At 34.4% G+C, this 20,227-nt stretch overlaps 1 protein-coding gene across 1 annotated transcript in view; it reads right to left on the minus strand.

Annotated features, from left to right (window-relative positions):
- Nucleotides 1-19,806, minus strand: part of LOC106661169 — a 40,487-nt gene extending 20,681 nt beyond the window's left edge. The window contains exon 1 of the mRNA XM_024229343.1: nt 19,730-19,806. The gene's annotated coding sequence lies outside the window, so the exon portion shown is untranslated. The remainder of the gene's footprint in view (nt 1-19,729) is intronic.
- Nucleotides 19,807-20,227: the final 421 nt, after the last annotated feature.

A 20,227-nucleotide genomic window follows, 5' to 3' on the forward strand; every position in this document is an offset into this window, starting at 1 on the left:
CATACTTGCTATCGTTATAATTTTTATTTTTTGTCGTTTACTGAATATTTTTAAAGAAAAATATAAGATATAGCTAAATTAAAAAAATTAAACAGAGTAAAACAATTTTACCAATACTACAATTTTTCAGAATTTACAATTCATTTCACATTTGTTCACATAAAACCTCAACAAGTAATAGCTTTAATGTAAAAAGCCACAAATAAACAATTTTTTCTATTATATTTCTGATCTTCTGAAAACTTTGAATATAAGTACTATACTAAAGACATTACAGCATAGGTATTTGAGCAATCTAATCTTACAGTTCAGCTAAAGGTTATAATTAATCTCTTTCTCTTTTTCTATCTCTCTCTTTATTTATTTATTTCTCTCCACTTTCGTTTCTTTCTCTCTCTATCTCTCTATCTATCGATCGATTTTTTAGTAAATACTTGCAATAGTTATAACTTTTATTGTTTGTTATTTACGGAATGTTTTAAAGAAAAATGTAAGATATAGCTAAAAAAATTTTTTTTTAAATTAAACAGAGTAAAACAAATTTACCAAAAATGTTTCTATGGACACAATGAAGAAAATATTCAATTCTGTACGGATTTCAAAATTTAAAAATCATTCCACATTTGTTCACACATAACTCAAATAAGTGTTGATTTTAATGTAGAAACCCACAAATGGAATATTTTTTATATCATATTTCTGAAAACTTTGAAACATTAAAAAACAATGAGTAGGAAACAACGTCAAGTTCTACAAATTGAAACTGAATTTGTTGATAGATTTAATAGATTTTGGATGGAGACATGTCTCCTGGTTACTGACAAAAGATTTTTTAAAATGTAAATACTACACAAAACACATTCCAGCATAGTTATTTGAGCTATCTAATCGTACAGCTAAGCTAAAAATTGTAATTGATCTCTCTCTCTCTCTCTCTCTCTCTCTCTCTCTCTCTCTCTGCCTCTCTCTATCTATCTTCACTAAGAGAAGAAAAGTGGCCACTCTTCTTATTAAATACTTGCAATTATTATAATTTTTATTTTTGTTATTTACTTAATATTTTTAAATAAAAATATAAGATATAGCTAAGTAAAAAATTAAACTGAGAAAATCAATTTTACCAAAAAAATGTTGCTATAGAAATAATGAAGAAAATATTCAATTCAGTACGGAGATTTCCTCCTCTTGCTTTAATCACCGCTTGCATTTGACGCGGCATCGCTTTTATGAGGCTTTGAATGTAGTGCAATGGAATATTTTTATACTCCTCTATCAAGTTCATTCCTAATTCCTGCAAATTTTCTGGCATCACCGGGCGACTTTTAACCCCTTTGACGACTCGTCCCAAAACTGTTCGATAGGGTTTAAGTCGGTTTAAGTAACACGCTGTCCACTCCAAAGAATGAATTCAAGCCCTTTCCAAGTAATCACCAACGATCCTTCAGCTGTGTGCGGCCTAGCATTGCCATGCATAAATATAAAAGCGCCGCTAATTAGTGGCATGCAAGGGACAACTTCTGATAACACATCTCCATTGTATCGCACAAATGTTAGGGAACCCTCGATGAGGATCAAGCTTATGAGATCTTCCATAGAAATGTCTGCTCAAACCAAAACACCCACTCCATAGCATCTCCGGAGGGCAAATGTTACGGGGATATATCGGTCTCCCATTTTTCTCCAAACCCCCTCACGGCCGACCAACGACCCCAAACAAAACCCTGATTCATCCGAAATCAAGATTTTAGTCCAATCTTGTTCAAACCAATAGACGTGGTTTGAAACTTAACCGAGCTGTTCTGTGCCTTGTGAGACGTTTTGGACCATTGGCAGGCCTTCTCGCACGTAATCGAACTTCTCAATATACTCGCCTTACAGTGGGTAAACTGACATTAACATTTCTAACTTATCGAATTTGTTGCTTGCTCTCAACATTGCTTTCCCGTATGCTCGGTCGTCCTTAAAAGGACAATGAGGTCCTTTAACGTCCGCACCTAGCCTTCCGGCCTTATCGGACGTTTTGATTCCCAAGATGAGAGCTAACTCACCAGGTGTGTGTTACTGCCGCAGCATTGGTGTAGAGGCAGCTCAGCCCAGAGGGGCCAAGTCCCGCTTGCCCATTCCGAGTGTTCGGGTCCGCATTAAGCATCGAACCGTATGCAGCGCAGTATTGGGGCTTCCCCAGCGTAGAAACTTCCGGATCCGCTCCGATCGCGGTTTCGTTTAAAGTGGAATTGCTAACCACCCCATAGAGGAGACTGCCGACGGTAAAAGCCGCCAATCGAACTCAACCTACACCTGCGTGCAAAGGCTTACTCGAATAGGAGCAACCGATTCACTACCCATTTCCACCCGCCACTACTCACGCATTATAGGGACTTTGTCAGCGTGATCATAGCGTCCTCAACGCTTATACGCTTTGGTCCGATCCGACGTATCCCGTGAGGTCGGGTGAATAACGATGGTCATAAGCAAGTTTCGTGCGGTCACAGATAGAAGACAGCCTCTTCTCCAGGTACCCGCCAGGGTACCACGGCCAACTACGAGTCCATTCCCAGTGTTACAGGGGCTGAACCTTGGAAGCTTTGTTAACCCATAGTACAGATGGTTATGCACCATCCCGCGTCTATGCAGACAGGATCTGGTACCCTAACCCACATAAAGCACCCGCCGCCCCACGCCCACCCGAGGCCGACACAAGTTGTGCTTTAGAGAAGTTGCGACGCCCTCAGGGCTACACCATTATTTTGCGCCCTCTTGATCTCAACAATGATGGAATATCGATTACGAAGTACATTCGAGAAAATTAAACGATCATCTCTCTGAAATGTGACACGATGGTGGCCAGATCCATGCCTTCTTGAGTAACTTGCAGTATCCTGGTAGCGTCAGAACACCCTTTGGGCATGGTTCTGGGAATGTTAAGCCTGTACGCTTGAGTTCTTCCACCTTCCAACAATGCTATGATTCTGCCGAATCAGTATCACTTAAAAACATCAGTCAAACAAATTTGCAACTTAAAAATAGTCCACTTAAAAAATTAAACCATCAGAACGGTAGAGAGAAACTTTACGGAAAAACCTACTAAGAAGTGATTGACTATCCAAAATTTACAAAACCCAATTGTAAACGCAAGTGGGCGATTTTATCTGTGCTTTATTTAGCTCTAATCCTTTAAAACAGACCAAATATTGTTATAAGGTAATCAATGAAGGATTGACCAAGAGATAATTAAAAATACTAAGAATGACCTTTTTTTACATCCCAGTGTATAAACTATACAAGTTGTCATAATATTAAGCTCATTCTTTTTTAATATATCGGATGAACAGTTCACACGTTATGAAAAGCGTGAATATAGGTTGATTAATGATTTTTTTTTCTTTTTAAATAAATTAAAATCTAAATAAATGTGATTAAAAAATTCTATTTTCGTCTCGCAGCATTTAATTTCTTCTTTTAGCATGTAATTTCGAATGGAAACGTTAATTTTTCACCGTATAGCACTGTCGACATTGGAGTCTCATTACCATATTCGGCGTTTTTATTTGTATGTCCATTTATTTATTCTGCAATTGCATAAATTTTCCGCATACAGTTTGGCATTGGTACGCCTCTGCCTTCCTTTTCAAACTCCTTAAGTTTCTTTTATCGGGAGATCGCATAAAGGGTTCAAGAAGATGAATTGCCGGATTAATGATGCACCCGATAAACTGCCTTCCTTGCCTTCCTCTTCGTATAACATTTTCTCTTTTGCCAAGGAAGCAGGAGTCTATTTTCAACGGTTGCCATTTCCTGAACATTGTGACGGCAAGATTTATATGTAATCACCCGTGATAAAAATCTATTTTACTTGTGCAAGAATACAAAATGGAGCTAGAAAACAGTCTATCCAATTGATTGCCATGGAATATTTGGTTTCAAAATAATTTTAACATTTGTTTCTCCAATTCAAAATTTAATTCAGAATGTTTCTCAATAGATTAATGAAATAAATCAAGAAGAATATAATGAAATAATCAAGTAAAAAAATAATTTTGATGTCTAATAAGTCGTAAACAAATATTTCATAATTGATTGAAATAATGTAAATGAATGTGATTACATCATACCTTTCAGGCTGGGAAGCTTGTTAAACAGTTAAAGTGTTTGTTAGAAATGTAATTTATCTTTTATTTAATGAACATATTGACCTGAATATATATTATATAAACAATTTTAGTATTGTGTATATTATTTGCATATAAAAATAGATAATGATGTTCATAACTTTGCCAGGCCTCATAAATCGTTTTTCCCTTTTTTTTTTTTAACTAAATGTATATATTATTTAATATATTGTTAGATAATGAAAATTTTGTCTGCGTTTTTTTCTTGTGTAGTTAACACCTTAGTTAAGTTTAAATATAAATGATTATGTGCAATCAATATTGGCATTTTCGACGGCTCAGGGCCACAAGTTGGTCTCCTGTTTCAAATCACATTCCAAGAACAAATAATAAAGAACAGTTTATAAACTAAACATCCTAAGGAAGTAAAAAGACTTCTAAGTTTTTATTTCCTTTACAAGAAATCAAATTTTATAACTGTGGGAATGCTGAGTTTTTCTTAGAGTTAATTATGGCTATACTAAACGAATAAAATAAATAAATATTTATTTATTCCGTTTTTAAATTCATATTAGACTTGCATAAGATTCAGGATTTAAGCTTTTCCGATATGGAAAACAATAAATTCTTCCACCTCTCTTCTATATAAAAGGAACAAAAGAACACAATATATACGTGGGTTTGATTTTCTTAGCTTGCAGAACGGAAATGGAACATTTTACATGATAAACTAAATATGGAAGAAATTATCTTTTATTTATCTCAAGTAAACCATTATTTTTTTCTAACGAAAATAAACAACCTTCTGACCTAGTTTCTATCACGCCTTAATAAAAGACATATTTTGTTTTTATTATTTTTCACTTTCTGTTCTGTACAAAGAGTTATCATAGCCATTTACGATGTAGATGTCAAGTTTAAGAAATTTACTCGCGTTCGCGCCGTACAAAGCAACTTGGAAATAATCTAGGCCTATGCCATTATTAAGAAACCGTCTTGAGGCGAAAGTCAAGCCCCCCAAGTCTCGGGTCTGCTACCGTACTGCGTCCCATCACGAAGACTGTTTCCCCTGCCTCCTTCCTTCCGTCAATTCTTCTCTTATTCCTGCGTCTTCTACCACCTAAGATTAGTTAATCCTCTTTTGAGTGGATTGAATGCCAGCGTTTTTAATCGTGTTAGGACCAGTGAAAACCAGCTGGAAGTATCCATACCAGCAGAAAAAGGAAATGACAATGCCTTCTCTTTTAAACTAATAATATATCAATAAATCAATCAATGAAATAAATAATATACATCCTTAAGTTCAGATCTTTTCATTCTGGAGCTGAATTTCTTTTCACTGACGGTTCCTGGTTTTCTGAACATGGCTGTTGGCTGTGGACGTCGATAATATTGTTTCAGCCTGCATCGTTTTGTTTCTGAGATCGCTGAACTCCTGGTTATACCCAAAACCGTTAATGTCATTTATGTCGCACGTACCATCTTAATAATCTGTTCCAACTTTCTTTCAGCACTTTACACTTCTCCATAAATTCAAACATCTAGAATGTTCTTATACAAATAAAACATCTCAAGATCAAGGTGTTAGAAATTAAAATATACTCGTGACCATGTTGGAATAAGTATGAACGAAAAGGCAGACAGAATGCACTAGAGGCTGCCTCTTCGGAATCGGGTTCGCTTCAATGGCTTCTGTCGTCATTTTAAGTAACTCGTCTGGAAAAGCTGGAGGCGTAAATGCATGTACCGGAAACAAGCTCATTGCAATAAAATCTTCCTAGACCTCTCCCCAAAGAACAACCCTTTGAACCCGGCTTCGATTGGGTCACTCCGGCTCACCATTTTTCTTCGAAAGAACTGTTAAACACATATGTCCATCTGTACATCTCTTATCTCTACAGTCCACATAATTGATCATTCTTTACACATCTATACCAGAACCTACCACTAAAATCCTCAATGAACACGAAACAATAATTAGACGTCAATATACCAAATTTTTTACTTATTAAGACGTCCAGCTAATGGATTTTCCGATTCTTGTTTCCTCTGCTGGCGTACCCATCTCTTGGGCTTGATTGAAAGGTGCCTCCTCGGACGGTATCCGAAGTCAGAGTATTTAACGAGTATCTAGTGATGTAGATGGTGACCCCAACCCCTTCTTGATAAATCTCTGCACGTATTGTATTTTTTAAAAGGATTAGTGTTAGAGATTCTTGGGTCCCGTTCAGTCCCTATCTGGGGTTGTTTCGGCCCTGTGGTTTCTGGGGACTTATCTCCGATGGTGTACTGTTGCTGTATAGCCTTAAAATCGCTACTTTTGAAAAAAAATGTTATTGCTCCTTTGCGACCTGCCAGCAAATACACCTGTTGGCCACCAACAAATATGTTTAAGTTTTTAGTTTAACCGATTCAAATATTTCAAAGCGGGCTCAGCTTACCCTTCGGCTGGTAGCGAACGGAATGTCATTAGCGAGGCTTCAGTATTTATTTACAAACAGCAACATCGTGTCTGATGCAATTGTTCTATACACTTTTGTCCAAGCAAATGTAAAAGTGGAAAACCCAACGACGGTAGACAAAACGGAGCTACTTTGGTCGTGTGTTGCTCGCACCTATTCTTATTCTGCTAATTGGCCGTTCAACCTCGTTTAACGTTGCACATTTTGACAAGGAATAAAGCAACGCAGCACTACGTGAAAATGATACTCGAAAACGACAAGTTTGTACAAGGCTTTAAGAAAGGTTAGGTTAGGTAGGGTTAGATTTGGGTAAGGGTTAAGTTAGTTTAGGGTTAGGGACGGGTAAAGTTAGATTAAGATGGGTTAGGGTTTGGGTTGGTTAGAGGTTTTTTAAATATTTCTCAAGTAAAAAATAACTTTTGAAAACAATTTCTAGTCAACACTTACAAATAAGCTAATTTCCTACAACACCTATTTTCGTAATTTTTTAAAATATATTTTTGTGAACAAAACGCACACACATATGCAACACATAAAATAATCTTTAAAAATCTTTTCCTTTTGAGAAGCTTCTAAAAAGCACGACTACAATTATTAATTTCAATTTTTATTTAGTTTTTATATCTTATTAATCAATAATTTATCATATTTTAAGGAAAGACAGTGTTAATATTAAAAGAACTTAAGTTAAACATACAGGTTTTGTGTACACGCCAAACAACATTGAATCTCAGCAATAAAATCGATAAAAAATAAAATATATAAAACACTTAAAAGTTTTTGAAAGTATAATTAATTTGTTTGCTAAAGGTGTATTGGAAAGACATTAACGTTTGAATTTACAAATACTTTCTGAAGGATAAATCTTAAAACCTGGCAGTTCAATTAACTGAAAACAAACTATTTACATGATAAAACCATATTGAAAGGTAGAAACTAACAAATCAACAGGGGCGGAGATAACCAATCAAATAAATAATGGACTTGCAAATTCAAAAGATTGTAAAACTATGACGGGCATACTAAATTAGGTGTGTACGCATTTGGACTATGGTACGACATAGCTGGACAATGTAAGAATGATTATTAGAGGAAACATAAATTTCTTAACTGTCACATTTTACTAGGCTTGAAATTCGATTGTAACGGTGACAAGGAGCAGAACAGTCAGTAGCATGATAACTAGGTTAGTCAAAATAGTCCAAAGCCATTGGGAAAGGGCTAGATAGAAAAAAATCAAAAACCAGTCGATTTCTCTGGTGATTATGCATTTTTAATATGTTCGTCGAAAAGATCGTCTGCGAGCCGCGGCGAAGTTTGGCAAGGGGAAATATTTTTAGGCGAATCACGTAGTTCATCCCGGCTTACATAACATCCCAGTTAACTAACCGCCTTCGATGTTTCGTCAAACGAATCACGAAAACAAATGAATCGCCACTATCACTAATGATATTTATTATTTGGATTTAATTTGAAAATTGCATAATGAAACGGTATCAGGGCGTTTAACAGCACCGGTTTTATGGCCGGCCTAATGGTCATTTTGAAAATGAATGGGTCACGCATTAAAGCTCAAATCCTTTACTCTGCTCTATATAATGTGATAAACGGGAATTTAATAGCTTTCGAAACGAGCCTGTTTATTCTAAATTAAATTAAAAACTAGCTTTTTATAACACTGTCGTTTTGATAAACGTTCAAAGTTGTTAACTGAATAAAATCACAAATTCACAAAAGTAACAAAACAGTCACACTGATATTAAAATCTCCATAAACATGGTTCTACATTTTATTTATAGATTTCTCCTTTGTTTAATCAAAAAGAATTTCTTCAGAAAAATGCGAAGTATGCAATAAAAATTTATTTATAACGTGTGTAAGGTGTTTAGTTACCATAATAAGTTACTGATTATTTGGAGATCGTGAGATGCGGTCTGGTGTGACGTAGGTTTTAGAAAAACATTTTCTTTATCGTGCCAACGTTTCGATCTTTATTGAGATCATCTTCAGAGCCTGAGATTTATAAACATTGTTGAAATTTATAAATACATGTAGGATGTGAAAAAATGAATTTATACAGTGCTAGAAATTTTAAATTCAATCAAAGTATTTGTGCTCAATCAAAGTGTTTGTTTTCTGTGAAGATGTGTCTTCTTGTGTGTCGTGAAGAGAGTGCAAGTGAGATATTAATGTTTTATGTTATTAATGTTATTTGTTGTTATATTAATGTTTTATTTTTTTTACGTAGGATTTTGAAGGGGTGGGGAAGGAAGTCGGGACAGAAAGATATTTTTATATGAGGAGTCGGCTTCTTTGAGGCGAAAGGAGCCGACAATGGGAAAAATGGGTAATGGTTCGGCCTGATTATCCTTTCAGGATTATATAGAGGGGATAATTAGCGAAAGGAAAGCCAAATTGTTGAAGAATTAGACTATGTAGTAATGTTTGATGTGTGGAATGTGATGATTGTTTTATGTTATATTATATGTTTTGTGTGATGTGATGATGAAATATGTATGTTATCGACATTGAATTTGATTAATGATATTAGCGTATCTGCGGCTGAGTTTACATGTTACATGTTCTGTAATTGATGCTGCGTTTATCCCTGTTGATGTAAACCATTTCTAAAAAGTTACGTTTATGTTTGTTTTGTTCTGTGTGTAATATTTTTGGATTGTTGAAGTCGAAATGTTGTTTGTGTTCAAAATGGTGGGTAGCCAGTGCTGTAGGATTTTTTTTTTGCAATCTTAGATATGTTGCTTTACTCTCTTTTTTCACATCCTATATGTATTTGTAGAAATTAAACAATGTTTATAAATCCCAGGCCCTGAAAATGATCTCAGTAAAGATTGAAACGTTGGCTCGATGAAGAAAATGTTTTTCTAAAACCTACGTCACACCAGACCGCATTTAACGATTTCCAAATAATCATTTATTTATAACATTAATAATCAAAAGTACAGAAATATTATAGTTGGATATGTGATTCTGTATTCACCAATAAATTCATCATTATTAACTAATTAGGAGCAATGATAACAACACCGTCAATTTCACCAGAAACACTGCTTAACTCCATTGCAATTATTTATAGAAGCGAGGAAAATTTCATTTAGACTCCATAAACAATTGACTGTGAAAGGGAATTAAACACTTTGGGCACACAACAATAATTAATCAAATCAGATACCCTTTCTTAGAAATGGGGACTGACTACACTATCCCAGAAACAAGCTTTACAACATCCTATAAATTCTCAACAGACTAAAAAAGGAAAGGAAGAATTCAGGAGGAAATCGAATACAATATGGCATATATTTAGATCCAAAACAAATGAAGGAACCGGATCAGGTTACAAGCCCTCAACATGAGCAATCAAATTCATTAGGGAAGTACCCCTTGGTATTTCAAACTGAAATATATGCTATCAACTCTTCTATCTTAAAAAGTCTAAAAGACGTTAAACTGACAAACCTGATGGTGTCTTGAGTACCAAGGACTAAGGGAATTTCGGGTAAAGAAAGGGCAGACACACTAGCCAGAGGAGTACCTGCAAGACCATTCCTGAACCTATTCTTGGGATAAAAATACAAACACAGAATGGATCCAAAAAAGGCAAAAGATATGGATAAACTCTAGAGGTGCTAGACTGTAAGATTATGCTAAAATAACCCAAATAAGCCAACTCACTGCTACAGTTAGAGAGGACTAAACGCAGAGGAGTGACAGGACTGGTCATGCCGGTCACTGGCATCTGAGAAAACGCCTACACAACATGCTTATATCAATCATTACTCCATATTTTATTCAATGATAAGGGAGAAACAGCCTCCAAATATCATCTTCGAATGCGAAGCATCCGCTCAATGGAGACACCTGAGATACAAAGAAAAGACAAGGAAAGGAATTGTAGCATCGACAGACAATGATCTAGTGCTTCTTTGGAGAAGGATTGAGCTGATTGCACTGAACTAAGCAACTTTGGAAGTACAATAAACTACAAGGCTGCAGGCTTGTGGAACAAAAACTCTCACTTCCTAGTATAAATCATCATCATCATCACTAAATAAGCTCTTTATCTATCCATAGAACCAGTGTAGTATACGGTCAATTCATCAATCCTACGGTAATTTGGAATGCCAAACCTTTTGAACTCGTGTGGACTTAGTCCTACAAGATCTAAAAAACCTAGCACTGGGCCTGAGTAAATAAGAGTTTATAAGATGTAAGTATAAACTAAAGGCACCATTGTATTAATATTATAAAATTGACATATTTAGATTTAAGATTTAATAAAACTCAATTAATTGAGCCAATTGGTTGAGAATAAAGACATTTTCCACAATTAAGTCTTTTTGTTACTTACTCGCAAATTTTTCTTATTTATTGGCCTTTTTGATGGCGTTTAAAATTATTACAATTTTCGGTATGTGCCATCATGCATTTTAATTGAAAAAATTCAAAATCTCGCTCTCAAAATTAACTTAAATCAGGTCGTCATTAAAATAATTTCCGGATATAAAAATGTATTGGAAATGGCACAGGATGAAGAAACATCGCAGGAGATTGAAAATTGAATTAACCCCCTTCAAAAGGACTATGAATATGAAGAATTAAACTATCCATAAAACAGAAAAAGAAGCTCCCTCAATTCTTCAATAAGCATGTTTAACAATGATGCAAAACAATTTAGGTTTATTGTATAAAAATTATGTTTATTGTATGTTTGTTGTGTTAATTATGTTTATCTGTTATTTATTGTGTTTCCGAAACATTGTGACACTCATTTTTCTCTAAAACATTGGACTATATAAGTTACATTTAAAAAAAAAATTATATAATTATTTAAATTTATTTGTTTTCTCTTTCTTCATTTTATTATATAATTTTCACTCTTTGCCATAATAACCAAATGAGTTAGCCAAATGAACAATGTAGATTGAATAAAATATAATATAAAAATCACCAAGGTGTGTTAGATTGATTGAGTATTGCGAAAAAAGCACGGTATTGAGCATATGAGCTATATTTTGCCAATTTTTCGTCTTTTAAGGTTTTTATCCTATATATGTTTTAAATATTAATATATATATATATATATATATATAGTNGATATATATACATTATATATTTATATTTTTTTACCCCTCTCTTAATTACTTTCTCTCTCTCACTCTCTCTTTCTCTCTCTTTTCTTTCTTTCTCTCGTCTGTGTCTCTCATTCTTTTTCTTTCTTTTCTCTGCATCCCTTTATTTATATTATTTAAAAAAGAATTATTTTGAAAAGTAAAAAACGCCCAACGTGAGCAGACCATGAGGATAGACGGCGACCGAAATACAGACGTTGTTGTTAAATGAAAAATAGGTGGATTAGCATTTGTTAAACATCATTTTATAATCGTTCGACAGAACCTTTTTACAAATTTGCTCCGGTAATTGTCAGCTGTAAATGAAATATTTAAAAAGATAAGCTTACAGGATAAATCCGATGAAAATTATACAGCCCCGTCGCCTTTCATACTTCTGAAAACATCTCAAAACATACCAACATTGACAACATTACAACTAATCGAATAAAGCATTTTTCATTCATTTCATAATCATTCGTTCTCCAAATAAAGAATATCGCGTGACTTGGGACTCAGAACGTTAATCAGAAGGATAAACAACATGAAAGGTATAGTATATAATTATTGAATTATGCACGAGAAAAATCAGTATGGATTGGCAAGTATAAAAATCTATGGTCATCAATCGGGTTTTTTAAGTATATAATAAATATTTCCGAACATAATGATTTTATTACGTGGCATTGGAAAATCATTTTTTTAAAATTAAATTAAAATATAGTAAAAACCTTAACGGGGGCATGATAATTCAAAAGAGCGAAAATGGAAAAAGTCGATCAACCTTGAAAAATATTAGTTGAATGAAACAAAAATTTATTGTAGGCCGGTATTTGATGAAAAATAGGCGGATTATTATTTAAACGTTCTTTTTTTAATTTCTGTTCGCATCCTGGTAATAAAGTGTATCGCGTGGCTTGGAACACTGAATTATAAACATAAAGTATGAACAACTTGAAAGTATCGAGTAAAATCATTGGATAATGCACTAGGAAAGTGAATATGAGCAAGTTTGGTCAATTAGTTATAGGGTGATTTCATGGCTTCCTAGTTAGAAAAACTCGGCAATTTATCCAAAGACTGATGTGCAGCAATACTTCCGAGGTGATTCGTAATGGTAAAAAAATAATAATAATAAAAAGCTTTTAACGAGGGGGCCAAATGGCTTTTTTCAAATAGGCTGAAACTTGTTCTTTTTGTCCAAACCATGGACGGTAAATCATTGGGCCTTGGCTTGGGCAACGCTATTTGTTAACGGACGTGACCTACGTCGCCTTGAATGGGAAATTCTCCTTACCCGGTTATTTGAGCATAAGAACACCCATCCAGCACTGTCCGGCCTGGTTATTTAGAATGCATTAACATTTGTTTGAAGAGAGGGCGACGGGAGCGCATTGCCTCGGGCTGAGCCACCACATGGAATTTGTATTTTGACTGCCCGTGAAATTTTCACAAATGAACAAATCGTGGGCGGTATCCGACTTGGCCCCAGTCCAATTCGTCACACGAGACATAACAGAATACTGACCCATTCCTAGGTGTGGCGAGTAATTCTGCCCTTGAACTCGAAGCCTGATAGCTGTTCCGTAAAAATAACTCTTTGCTCATCGAGAACCAGTATAACAGGCGACGTCATTAAACTGACTAAACCCTTGCGTATCGGATGAGTAACTCGATTGTAAATCCGCCTGGAACGTCACTTCTCCATTCAAGTCATCCAGTCATAGTAAAGATAGTAGTCATCAGGTACGTCAATTTGAATACGATTATGAAACGGAACGATCAGGAAGTTACACTCATATTACAAGTTAAAATCCAATTCTCTTTGACAAATCGGGTTATTACGGGTTCACCGTACACGGTGGAAATGTAATAGTTTATGTTACGTTCGGCACGCCAGACAGATCAGGCAGATAACGTGGAGGCGGATCCTAAAAGGTTATCATTAATTACTCGCGAACGACCTGACATCATGAAAAATTTGAACATTACAGACATTCTCAAGGTTACATAATATTTAATTGATCTCTGCCTTTAAAAGTCCTCGAACAATTTTTAAAGATTAAACGACTGTCTTTTAATATTCATAAAAAAGTACATATATTATACTTTAAGCCTCCAATTATTACATGTAAATTTTTGCAATTTAAAATTAAAATCAACAGAATTGGGTCAATTATGTTTTGTTCAATTATTATCTTGATCCACTATTAACAGACCTTTAATACCATTTTTTAAACCAAATTTTATCAATCATTAATTCTAAAATTACAAACATATTTATATTATATCAATGGATAAATAAAATTTCCTCAAGAGATCTTTGGCATGTTATCCAAGTCCAGTAGTTGGATAGTTTTCGATCATTTTGATCTGCCTATGGCATGTTTTGGATTATTGGCCATCTTCAGGTGGAAACGTGTGAGATTGACCATAACAACAAGGATAGGCCGGCCAAAAAGTTATGAAACGAACCAACTGTTATCTATTTTTGTAATATTGTATTAATTACAAAATTTGTTATTGATTTGTTTGTTTTCTTGTGCACTTTAAAATACGGCAAAACGTAATTTATAACGTACGTACGAATTTTGACATTATACAAAGTCCCTCAAAAAGTTCTTAAACATAATAATAAGAAATATATTTGAATACTCAGCCAGTAGTGTGTAGTGTTGGATAGAGTACTTCGAAATACTTAACAGGGTTGAACAAGGCTGTCTTCCGATCCCGGTCTTGTTCTCCCTATACTTAAATGACTTATATGATGTTAGTGTGGTGTGATAATTTGAAATATAAATGATTATAATGTCCTTGTTGTGGAAAATGCGCTCTCTCTGCAAATAAGTATAAATAGACACACACACACACACACACACTCTCTCTCTCTCTCTCTCTCTCTCTCTCACACACACACACACACACACACACACACTCTCTCTCTCTCTCTCTCTCTCTCTCTCTCACACACACACACACACACACACACACATATATATATATATATATATATTTAATAAATCTTGGATTTAGAGGTAAATCTAGAGAAATCGACAATTATGATTTGCAAAAAAGAGAAAGTAGTCTAGCCCAAAGAAAAAAGTGGTAAATCGAAACAATAATGGGCATAAATATTTACTTTTTTCGAACCCATAAAAAAAAATTTAAACTAAAATCAGATGGCAAAATTTTTAATATTATTTTAATGATGACTATATTTGTAAACCTTGTGAATCATTAAAAGTTGACAATGCAGGACAAGACTTTGGTGTTGACTGCCTAAAGATATATTGAAAATGTTTTTATGAATGCCCAGCAGTAAAATAACGATGGTTAATTAGTATATTGTCGTTTATAACCTAACACGGGGTATTTATCTCTCCTATGGTGCGAATGTATTTATTTGCGTGAATGGATCTGTGGCGGATTATAAAGTACCCCACGGACCTAACTAGGAAAATTAATTATTATAGTGACCGTCTGCATATAAGAGGGCGAGACATCGGCAATCTATAGATATGGACAATATCTAATACCCTGGAGCTCCACCACTTTAGACGTACTTACAAATGGCATTTCATTTAGCAAAAATACCCTGGGAATGATTTTCGAACTCCCGCAAAAAGTAAGCACATTAGTTAATGGTTTATTTTCTTATGCCATGTCTCTTGACGAAATTCTCTGATTGTATTTTTGTACATACAATATGTAATTACCATGGAATAAACATTTATTCTAGTTATGTTACATTACATGTTATTTTTTGAAACCGATAAATCGTTAAAAAGTAAACACAATACAATACTGTACAATAATTTTTTTAAACATTAAGAAAAATCTATTACATAACTGGATATCTGAAAATCCACATAAAACGTTTGTAGTGATTCCAAAATAAATAAAGTACATATCGTTAAATGTCCACTAAGAACTATCTAAGTTTGTAAAATTAGAAAATAACTTATATCTGAAATTACACAACGCACACAATCTGAAAATATCGTCTGGATACCCGGACTCACAGGTCTGGGGAGGAACAAAAATACTGACGAGGCCCAAACTCCGGACGTAACCACAACCTTCTGACTCTAAAATGCAAAAAAAACATGATTAAAATAAAATGGCAGCGACCACCGCACAGAGAAGATCTGCCGTATCAAGAGCAATGTCGATAGGTCGGGCTCGGGGGATCTGACTCGAAGAATAGGAGCCATCCCCACCTGATTAAGATAGGTCATGTGTCACTGTTGGACCAAAACTGATTTTTTTTTGTTTTGTGTCCCTAACGTGTGTTGAGAGTGAATGTATTTATTGGCGGGAATGAGTAGTATAAGACGGTCGATGGCGAATGGAGAGTCCCCCATCGACTCTAACAGACCGAATTGTATGTAAATAAGAAAGGATGAATTTAATAGTGAAGGAGAGAATAAATGGGTTTGGTTTTAGAAAATAATTGCTTTAGGGCCTGAAATCACCTAGCTGTTGGCAGCTCCAGGAGCCCAACCTCGGCAGCTGGAAGGATAAGACCGAGGTCTGACCTCGTATCTGACAATCGTAGGTATCTGGTTTGACCAAAGACGAACTGAGAATATTCACATTCAGATAATATGCGACAATGCCTCCTAGTTGATAGATATGTTAAGAACTCAGAAGATGCAGACTGGGCACTATAGGCGTGTAAATATAATAACTACTAACACTATAATCGTAAATATGTGTCAAGAGGGCAGAGCAATATGACAAAATTTAAAAGAATACAAAGAACCATTTCGTATGATTAAACCGAAAAGAAGGATACATTGGAAGCAGGATCCTGCTGGAGGTTATACTTACAGGTGAAAGCGTTAGAGAGCTGGTGAAAATCCAAGAAAACATTAACAACAAGCTGAAAACGGTTTTGTCTAGAGTATAACAGTGAAATTCCAAAAACAGAAACAATTTAAAAAAATTGTTTCCATCTCATCGCCCAACGATAGAATTATTCACTGATGGAAGTAGGATAAGAAAGTTTGGACGTGATTGTGTGACTTACCCAAGGAATTTTGTTGCAGTACGCACCATAAATAATAACAGCTTGAGTAAACACATATTTGAAGTTCTTGACTGTGAAACTAGGAAACAATGCTGCTGAGAACAAACAGTAAAATGTGCTTATCAAATTTTCGAGAACCATAACAGGCTTACCGGAACCATTAGTGTGACACAGAATGTTTTGAGGAAGTTGAAGGAAATTAAAATTTGCTTAGAATGGGTTGAAGTTCACGAAAGCTGTTCTTGGGGAAGTAAATGGCTGACAGACTTGAAACGGAGGTACTTGAAGATGAGAATCGTTGTTTTATGTACCCCAAGCACGGATAAATAACCAGAGAAAAATATCTAGCTAAGAAATGGTTATTCATAGATAACAAATATTCATAAACCTGTCGATCAATATCATGTAATGGAGGATCACTACCAACATGTTAAAGACATGAACATGCATTAAAAATTAATTTTGCATCGTTAAACACCTAGCTCGTTTTTTACAATGACCGAGATTTCACCAAATGTAGAAAAGTCCTACTTTCATTTTCAGGCTTTGTGAATTTTAGAAAAAAATTTAGCAGTGACTTTTTTCGTATAACTGGGCTAAACCGTTGAGAACGCTATACTGCTTATTGGGCAAGAATTTAAATTATAAAACATTTTTGCGTGATTTTTATAATAGCTAACCGTCTTTTAAGAATTGCTGTTTTTACGTTAATCTCGTTTGTAATTCCAATAAAGATTTACAATAGGTACAAGGTGAAGTATTGGCCCTCGAATTGGAATAGAGTTATTAAGGATCATTAAGTTAATAACCTTACAATATGAGAACTAATGGTTGAGTAGTTTCTAATTAAACTCCAATCGTTTGTTATTATACAAACAAATATTTTAATTTCTAAGTTCAAGCAATCTGTTGATATGGAAACGAACCCGACTGTAGAATTATTAGGCCAGCCTTAAAGGATACATGTTCAAGTCACGTCTCTAATATAGACATTGATCTCAGATATAGTACTACATATTGACCTGAACAATATTTGATCATTAATAACGTTCTCAAGGATTGCTTTCTCTAAATAACTTCGGTCTTTTAAATAGGTAATTCAAGCAGCTAAATTGCAGTTGTAGTTTCAGTTCAAATGGTCGAGTGTAATTTTTGAACAAATCATTACAACCCTCATAAAATTATATTGTGGTCTTTATAGAAAATAACTAATTCTCCTTTTTGTACCAATTGTCCTTGTAATAGTTTTGAAGTTTATTTATAGAAATGTACCGTCGGAACATTTTTTTAAAATGGTCAATATTGACAAGTTTAATTGTTTAAACGGATAAATGCTATTCATAACAGGGACGTTCAAGACGTGCGTTGTGAAATAATATTGAAGTCAGGTCACACCGAGCCTGGGATGAAGTCACCGTAGTCATTATCCCTGTAATTTGTACAGAGTTACGCAGTTGCAGCCCGTTGGCAAAGGTTGTTTTTAACTTAATAAATAGATGGCCACTTCGTTGTAATTTTTATTTGTACCCACGAGCGTGCCAAAGGATCTCCTAGAAAATAGCATCTGAAAAGTCTTACGAGGCTGGAGTCCCGAGCCGGATCTCAAATTTGGAGCGCACCTATTAAAACTAATGGTCTGTACGTGGTACTTTTGCGAGTACACCTACGCTCTATGATGAGCAATCTCTTCGCGCCTTCGAGCATAGCTAATGCTATTTTCAATACTTAAAAAAAAAAAACAATTGCCTGTCTTTAGAAAGAAAATTGGAAATTACAGGCATTTGAAGACCAAGTGACTATTGCAAAATTGTAAACCACAGTTCTTCTCATATTTTGACTAAAAATCATTTTTAAATTTTTTTTAATTATTCAGAAATCGTGAGATGCGGACTGGTGTGTTTAAGGTACCAGAAAACATTTTCTTTATCGTACCAACGTTTCGATCTTCATTGAGATCATCTTCAGGGCTCAAAGTGTTTGTCTTCTGTGTAATTGTGCCATTCTTGCGTGCCGTGTTGAGAGTGCCCTACCTACATCACACCAGACCGCATCTCACGATTTCTGAATTATTATCGATTAACGGTAACTAACCACCACACATTTTAACATTTTTATAGACTTGTCTAATCTAAAAAACTTGTTTTATTTATAGTTTTATTTTTTATTTTTGAAATTAAAATATGTTACAATTGTTCTCATTAATAGGCAAAATTGCACTCCTGACTTGTTATTTTGGTTCTCCTTTGTACATATAACGAAATTTAGTTTTCTTATTATTCAATTTGTCTCCTCTATTTTTGTGTATTCTTTCACTTCATATAAAATACTGCTTGAGTCCTTTACTCTTCCAGATTTTCGTCTTTTCAGAGTTACTGGTCTAGGACTAATGGAAAAGCAAATGTTTTGCACCTAAAAAAAATTCAAGTAACTTGCTAAGTATCTCAGAACATTTGTCATGTCGTGCTCAACTATCACTTCTACCATCTAAGTTAAGTACCGTTGATCATATTTGTGTGTAGCGTGCAATAACTCAATGATCATTATAAAATTTAAACTTTCGACAAGGTCCATATCACTTCCCGTATGTCCACAACTTTGGGAGGTAAGGGCCAGAAGAAGAACTGGTAAGAAAAAACCAGTCAAGGGAAGAAATTGACACAATTCTAACTGAGATGAAGAATAGTAAAGATGAACAACAGTGAATGAGGTGTGAATGGTTGTTAGATCATCTTCCTCAGCACTTTTTGCTAATCCCACTTTATTACTTGTATGTAATAAAAAAATTATTGGGCCTTATTTGGATTGGTCTATGATATTTGGACAATTGTTGTTTTATTTTAAATGATGATATTGCAATTTTTCTGATAGATTATAGTTGTACAATATCATACTACGGTGGAAAATTAATAAAATTGATAAAAATGAAAACAAATCATCATATTTTATTTATACGATAAGATTGTGATAGAATTACTAATCAAAAAATGAAAAACTCACCATTGATGATGAGATGTTGTTGAAGCTCTAGTTAAGACGAAATCTATATTTTTTTTTAAATTTAATCTTTTTATACCGAACTATTTTAAAATATATTGGCACAAGAATGGCACAATTACACAGAAAACAAACACTTTGAGTGAGTAGAGATACTTTGATTGAATATAAAACAAATATTTTGCATTGTATAAATTCACTTTTCCACATCCAAAATGTAATTGTAATATGTGAACAATGTTTGTAAATCCCAGGCCCTGAAGATGATCTCAATAAAGATCGAAACGGTGGCACGATAAAGAAAATGTGACGACCGCATCTCACGATTTTTGAATAATTAAAATATATTATTGATTTTGAATTTTATTGTGTATTGAGTATATATATTGAGTACAAGAATGCATGTGTTTAAGTTTTCTTGTTTGATGAATCCTTCTGGTCCGCCTGTCCTCGCTGTTTGAGTTCGTCCAACGCGTACATAAAGAAACACATAGTTTTCCG

This window comes from Cimex lectularius, unplaced genomic scaffold, assembly GCF_000648675.2.
Source record: "Cimex lectularius strain Harlan isolate CLEC.00 unplaced genomic scaffold, Clec_2.1 scaffold342, whole genome shotgun sequence".
Lineage (NCBI taxonomy): Eukaryota > Metazoa > Arthropoda > Insecta > Hemiptera > Cimicidae > Cimex > Cimex lectularius.